The sequence below is a fragment of the Physcomitrium patens genome, chromosome 11 (assembly GCF_059467195.1).
Source record: "Physcomitrium patens ecotype Gransden chromosome 11, ASM5946719v1, whole genome shotgun sequence".
NCBI lineage: Eukaryota > Viridiplantae > Streptophyta > Bryopsida > Funariales > Funariaceae > Physcomitrium > Physcomitrium patens.
In genome coordinates this window covers 11,373,359-11,381,352 of record NC_143420.1, presented here as the reverse complement: position 1 = coordinate 11,381,352, position 7,994 = coordinate 11,373,359, and positions in this window count along the sequence as shown.

The following is a 7,994-nucleotide window of genomic DNA, read 5'->3' as shown; positions in this document are numbered from 1 at the left end:
TCCACAAGTGCCTTAAATTCCTTAAACTTTGAAAAGCATTCACTTTTGGATTTAAGGATGAAAATCCACACCTTCCTTGAAAATTTATCAATAAATGTAACAAAGTATCTTGATCCTGCCATTGATGGTGTCCTCATAGGTCCACAAACATCAGAATGCACAATCTCCAACAATTTGGTTGCACATGTTGCAACTCCACTTGGAAATGAGGCTCTTTGTTGTTTGCCTTGATTACAACCTTCACAAGTAAGATATCTGCATGATTGACCAAGATCTAAGCCACTAACCATGGATTAGAGCTCCTTCATACTTTTGGCATTCAAATGACCAAGGCGTCGATGCCAAATGCCAAACTTGTCTTGATCTTGTGGAAATTCAGCAAATGCCGCCACTTCAACTCCATTCACCTTCTTACAATTGATGAAGTAAAGATTGCCATGTCTAAAGCCTTTGAAAACATTATCTCCATCCATTGTCTTCACAAAGCATCCATTCATATCAAATTGCACCTTACAACCATGAGAAACAAGTTTATTCACCAAAAGAAGGTTCTTCTTCATCTTTGGCACATATAACACTTCTTTCAATCCGATCTTCTTCATTTGATTCTTCACAACAATCTCTACCACAATGGAGCCAATTCCAATGGCTTGCACCATGCGATTATCTCCTAACCATACTTTTGTTGTTGGAATAGTCTCATAAGTGTCAAATGAACACTTGTATGGAGTCATGTGCTTGGTAGCACCCGAATCAATGATCCATTTGGACATGGCAGCCATAGACGTGCCTTCATTTGCCATGAATGCATAATCATCTCCACCAACTTCATCACATGCATTGTTAGCATTTTCTCTATTTTCTTTATGGCATTGTAGCAATTTCGCGCAAAATGACCTAGTTTTCCACAAATGAAGCAAGTTCTTCCATTGCTTCTCACATTTTTAAGTTGGTTGGAATAGGTACCTTTGCCTTGTCTTGAGAAGAGAGTTGAAACTTCACTTTTATGCTCCTTCTCTTTCCTTTTAGTTAATTCATGTGCAAGTCTTGATGTCACATAGTCCATTGTAAAATCTTTCAACTTCAAAGACTCCAATGCCACAATGAGGTAGTTGTAGGACTCAGGAAGACTCATGAGTAGAGTCATGACAATATCACCATCCTCTAAAGGCTTGTCAACAATTGCGAGTTGATTTGCAAGAGCCTTTATCTTATTAACATGTGCCATGAGGTCTTCACCTTCTTCCATCTTACAAATGAAGAATTTCCTTCTTGTGAAGAGGATGTTGGACAAGTTCTTGCTCTCATATATATTGCAAATTGTCTTCCATGCTTCCGCTGGTCCTTTGCAATGGATAATGTGAGAAAAGTTGACTTCATCCAAATTTGTGGCAATCATGCCAAAAGCCTTCTTTTCACGTCTTTTGAAGTCCTTGTGGTCCTTAGGACTTGCATCAATGCTTGGAGGGTCTTCACTCTCATCTACAATGTCCCAAAGGTCCAAAGACGCCAACAAAAGCTCCATTTTGACCTTCCAATGGTAGAAGTTGTTGCCTCTAAATTCCTCAATCACTCTCAAACCTTCACCCTCACTAGAAGCCATGTCTAAGGAGGAGTATATCAAAAAATATTGAGAGAAGGAGTCTCTAAAAGCTTAAAGTCACCAAACGAAGTTTGCATTAGCAGAATCTCAAAATGCCCTATTATGAACAAAAGAATGGTATCTCACTGAAAACACTTTCAACTCAACTTGTGAAGCTTTCTTCAAGTAATTGCACCCTCATGGAACTCACAATCACTCGTCTTAATCACTTTCTCATCAAAACACTCAAGGATAATGAAGAAACTTCACCAGCTCAAAAGACACTATCAAGGTCTTTCTACCAAGTCTTTGTTGAGAAAGGAACTCTTAAAGTAGTTGCTAATAGTCAATATAGTACAAGTGTTGTTAGGGATATCCCATAAGGTTAGGTTGTTGAGGTAAAAGATAAAGATGAATAGATAATAGTTAAGGTAGAATAAGTTACCTCGTAAAGGATATTACCTTAGGTAAGTTGCTAATGGTCAAAGGCTTGACTATTGGCATATAAAAAAAGCATCCTATGGACATAGGATGCAGTCAAGGACAAAGAGTCAAAGTCAAGAGGATAAAGTGTGTCCTAGGAAATATCTAAAGAACTAGGTAAGAGTAATTAGTATATGGCATAGGATACCCTCGTAGTCTGTAAGATGCCATAGGATCCTAGGATCCTTGGATACCCTCGTAGTATGAGCCGAAGGATCCAAGGAGCATATGTGTAAAAGTCAAATGGTGGAAGAAGTCCTTTTAGGGCAGCAACCACCACCTATAAGTAATGACAGTTGGAAGAGAGAACCATCTCATTCTATGTTGAAGGAAAGAACTCATTTAGTTGTTGCTAATGGTCAATAGAGTATATGAGTAATGAGGGATATCCTACAAGGTTAGTTGCTGGTCTATAGTGCCTTAGAATACAAGGAGAGGGCTGGTCCTAAGAGATATCCCATATGGGTTGTAACACATGGTACCTTGGTACTAGTATATAAGAAAAGGGTTGGCATGGGAAGAATCATCTCATACCACATTCTATTCTTTTTGTGAAGTGCAACCTTGCTGGTCCTAACTTGCTTGTGTGGAGTTTGCTTTCTATGTTTCAATAGGTTATGGGTCCACACTCTCTTACCAAGTAAGTTGTTCTTGCATTATTTTCTTTGTTGCTTACTTTGGTGGTTGGGATCTTATGGTAGAGTGTTGCTAGTGTGTTGTTGAAGTCATTGCTCCAGGATTTGTGAGTATATGAGTTTTGTGCAAGACCTTGATAGTGTCTTTGCTGAAGTTGTTGAAGGAAAGAACTCATTTAGTTGTTGCTAATGGTCAATAGAGTATATGAGTAATGAGGGATATCCTACAAGGTTAGTTGCTGGTCTATAGTGCCTTAGAATACAAGGAGAGGGCTGGTCCTAAGAGATATCCCATATGGGTTGTAACACATGGTACCTTGGTACTAGTATATAAGAAAAGGGTTGGCATGGGAAGAATCATCTCATACCACATTCTATTTGTGAAGTGCAACCTTGCTGGTCCTAACTTGCTTGTGTGGAGTTTGCTTTCTATGTTTCAATAGGTTATGGGCCCACACTCTCTTACCAAGTAAGTTGTTCTTGCATTATTTTCTTTGCTGCTTACTTTGGTGGTTGGGATCTTATGGTAGAGTGTTGCTAGTGTGTTGTTGAAGTCATTGCTCCTGGATTTGTGAGTATATGAGTTTTGTGCAAGACCTTGATAGTGTCTTTGCTGAAGAAACACTAGTGTTTGAAAGTTTCATGAGATAGTGAGTCATTTTGAGTAAAGTGACGTGAGGGAGACTTATGAGAGCCATAGAATTACTTTACAATTCATTCCCCACCATTTAGACGTGATTTGGACTCATAATTTACAAAAAGTTGCAAAACAGCGAATTCTGGGTTTGTGGTTCAGCGATCTTTGAGTAGTGATATCTTCTCCATTACAACTCCAAATCAAGAGTTTTTTGGACCTACGTGTAGCTTGAGATGGCATCTTTTGAGGGTGATAGCTTGAGAATGGTTGAAAAGTTCAAAGGTGACAACTTTCACCACTGGAAGGCCAAAATGGAGCTACTTTTGGCGTCATTGGATCTTTGGGAGATCGTATGTGAGGAGGAAGAGGCACCTGGGGTAGAGGCAAGCATCAAGGAGCAAAAGGAGTTCAAAAGACGAGAAAAGAAGGCTTTTGGCATAATTGCCACCAATTTAGATGAGAGCAACTTTGCTCATGTGATTTCCTGCAAACGGGCAGCAGAGGCATGGAAGACTCTTTGCAACGTCTATGAGAGTAGAAATCTCTCCAATGTACTATGGTCAAGGCAAAAATTCTTCACCGTGAAGATGGAAGAAGGTGAAGATCTCATGGCTCATGTGAATAAGGTAAAAGCACTTGCAAACCAACTTGCTGTTATTGACAAGCCTTTACCTGAAGAAGATGTTGTGATGACATTGCTCTCAAGCCTTCCGGACACATGACTCCATACAAGTGGATCTACCAAACACAGGACTCGATACAAGTGTTCATTTAACACTTATCAACCAATTCCAGCAACTAAGGTTTGGTTAGGTGATAATGGTATGGTACAAGCCATTGGAATGGGTACCATTGTAGTGGAAGTAGTGGTCAAGGGCATAAGCAAGAGGATCACACTCAAGGATGTGTTGCATGTGCCAAAGATGAAGAAGAACCTCCTTTCGGTGAGTAAACTTGTAAGTCATGGGTACAAAGTGCAATTCAATATGAATGGATGTTTTGTGAGAACCATGGAAGGCAAAGAAGTAGCAAAAGGGATTAGAGATGGCAATCTCTATATTATCAATTGCAAGCGCATCAATGGAGTAGAGGTTGCTGCTTTTGGTGAATTTCCATCAAATGAAGATAAGGTAGGCATTTGGCATCAAAGACTTGGACATTTGAATGCCAAAAGCATGAAGGAGCTTCAATCCATGGTAAGTGGCTTAGACCTTGGCCATTCTACTATGAATCTATCTTGTGAAGGTTGCATTCAAGGCAAACAACATAGGACACCATTTCCTAGTGGAATTGCAACAAGAGCAAATCAATTGCTGGAGCTTGTGCATTCGGATGTTTGTGGACCCATGAAAACAGCATCTATGAGTGGAGCAAGATATTTTGTCACATTTATTGATGACTTTTCAAAGAAAGTATGGATTTATATCATCAAGGCCAAAAGTGAGTGTTTTGCTAAGTTTAAGGAGTGGAAAGCACTTGTGGAGAAGCAATGTGAGCACAAGATTAAGGTGATGCGATCGGACAATGGAGGTGAGTATTTGTCCAAAGACTTTGATGAGTTATTGAAGCATGAAGGCATTGCAAGACAAACCTCCACTCCCTATACTCCACAACAAAATGGAGTTGCTGAAAGAGCAAATCGCACCATTGTGGAGATGGCAAGGAGTATGATTCATGCTCAAAAGCTTGGATATGAGTATTGGGCGGAAGCTGTGGTAAATGCCGTATATACAAGAAATAGGTGTCCCACAAGTGCACTTGAAGGAATGACTCCCGAAGAAGCTTGGACGGGTAAGAAACCTTGTTTATCTCATATGAGGATTTTTGGATGCATTGCATATGCTAAAGTTCCAGATAGTATGAGAGGCAAACTTGATGCAAAGGGCACAAGATGTTCATTCCTTGGATATTGTGAAGGCACCAAGGCATATAGACTCATGTGTTTAGACACCAAAAAGATCATCAAAAGTCGTGATGTAGAGTTCTTGGAGTATAAGAGTGCAAGTGAAAAGTGGGAGATGTGTCCAAGTGGGAGTAGTAGTGTGTTTGTGGACACATCTTCAATTTCAGCAAACAAAGAAGAAGATGAAGAAGAGCATTCTCAAAGTGAAGATGGAAATGAAGATATCATTGAAGAAGAGCCCAACTCTATAAAGACTTCAATTCCAGCAAGATACAACAAGGACAATGAAGAGAATGAAGATGAAGAATATCAACCAATGAATGAGAGAAGGAAGTGTATGAGCCATAGAAGGCAGCAAGAGGTGCATGAAGGCTCATCTTCTTTGCATGAAAGAAGATATCCAACACGTGAAAGAAGACCACAAGGTGAATGGTGGAAGAACCACATCTTTCCACAAGTAAGTGAAGATCAGGCCAATGTTGCTCTTCTTGATGATCCATTGACTTTGTGTGATGCAATGAGGTGTAGTGATGCAATGAAGTGGGAGATTGCTATGCAAGAAGAGTATAAATCTCTTATGGACAACAAGACATGGGAGTTGACTCCACTTCCACCAAATCGTTCAGCAATTGGATTCTAGTGGGTGTTTAGAACCAAGAGAGATGCTATGGGCAATGTTGTGAGGTACAAAGCAAGATTGGTTGCCAAAGGCTACTCACAAGTTGCTGGAGTGGATTTTAATGAGACATTTGCTCTAGTGGCCAAATTCACTACCATTAGAACCATAGTAGCAATTGGAGCATCAATAGACTTGGAGATGCATCAAATGGACGTCAAGACAGCCTTCTTGAATGGAGAATTGGAAGAAGACATCTACATGGAGCAACCTCAAGGATTTATTGATCAAGACAAACCCAACCTTCTATGCAAGTTGAAGAAGTCATTGTATGGACTCAAGCAATCACCAAGAGCATGGTATCAACGCATTGACTCATTCTTTGTGAAGGAAGGTTTTAGAAGAAGTGAAGCTGATCATTCTTTGTATGTGTTGCAAGCCAAGGACTTCTTGCTGGTTGTGATGCTCTATGTAGATGATTTAATCATCTTAAGCAACACCATGGTAAAATTAGATTGGTTGAAGAAGAAATTGGAGAAAGAGTTTGAAATGAGTGATTTGAGAGAGCTTCATTATTGTTTGGTGTGGAATTTACAAGGAATAGAGTATCAAAGACCATCACATTGAGTCAAAGCAAGTACATTGAAGAAGTATTGAAACGATTCAATATGCAAGATTGCAAGCCCATTGGAACTCCTTTGGAAGCCAACTTGAAGTTGATGAAGCTCACGGATGAGGAATATGCTGAAGTGGAGCATCAAATGCAAGGCATACCATACAAAGCAGCAGTAGGCTCACTGATGTATGCAATGGTGGGTACAAGGATGGATCTTGCATTTGCAGTAAGTGTTGTAAGTCAACACATGGCAAAACCAGGTCCTATGCATTGGGCAACCATCAAAAGAATCATGAGGTACTTGAAAGGCTCTTTGAACCATAAACTATGTCTTGGAGGAAATAATATTGCATTACATGGATATTGTGATGCGGATTGGGCTGGAGATACAAATGATAGAAGATCAACAACGGGCTATGTATTCTTTGTTGGAATGGGAGCCATATCTTGGAATTGTAAGAGACAACCAACCATTGCAAGGTCCACAATAGGGGCGGAGTATATGGCAGCAAGTCATGGAGCAATGGAGGCAATTTGGTTGAGGTTGTTGTTGGAAGACATTGGACTTGTGCAATTGGAAGCCACTCCATTGAGATGTGACAATCAAGGATGTTTGGCTTTTGCAAAGAATCCAAAGCATCATGCAAGAACCAAGCACATTGATATTCAACACCACTTTATAAGAGAGAAGATAGAGATGGGAGTTATTGATATGATGTATTGTGAAACCAAAGACATGTTGGCTGATTTGCTAACAAAAGCCTTGGTGAAAGAGAGACACAACATATTGAGTAAGGCATTAGGATTGATAGCTAATTGACCAGTAGCAAAGTGGGAGTGTTGAAGGAAAGAACTCATTTAGTTGTTGCTAATGGTCAATAGAGTATATGAGTAATGAGGGATATCCTACAAGGTTAGTTGCTGGTCTATAGTGCCTTAGAATACAAGGAGAGGCTGGTCCTAAGAGATATCCCATATGGGTTGTAACACATGGTACCTTGGTACTAGTATATAAGAAAAGGGTTGGCATGGGAAGAATCATCTCATACCACATTCTATTCTATTTGTGAAGTGCAACCTTGCTGGTCCTAACTTGCTTGTGTGGAGTTTGCTTTCTATGTTTCAATATTCCACACTTCTATTATGTGCAACCTTGCTGATTTCTATTTACTTGTGTTATGCTTATAGTGTTCTTTTTCTCAAAAGGTTATGGGCCCACACACTCTTTGTTGTGCTATTCAAGTTAGTTGAAGTCATTTTCTTTTTGTTTCTTTTGTGTGGATTAGATCTTGTGGTATTTGTTGATGTTAGGTTTGTTGGTATAAGGAGGCTATCGGTATTAAGCTTCTACATCTCTAACATTGCTTTGTGGGTTCTTATCTCCTTGCTTTGTGAGGTTAAGACTTTGTAGAAAGACCTTGATAGTGTCTTTTGAGTTGGTAAAGTTTCTTCATTATTCTTGAGTGTTTTGATGAGAAAGTGATTAAGACGAGTGATTGTGAGTTCCATGAGGGTGCAATTA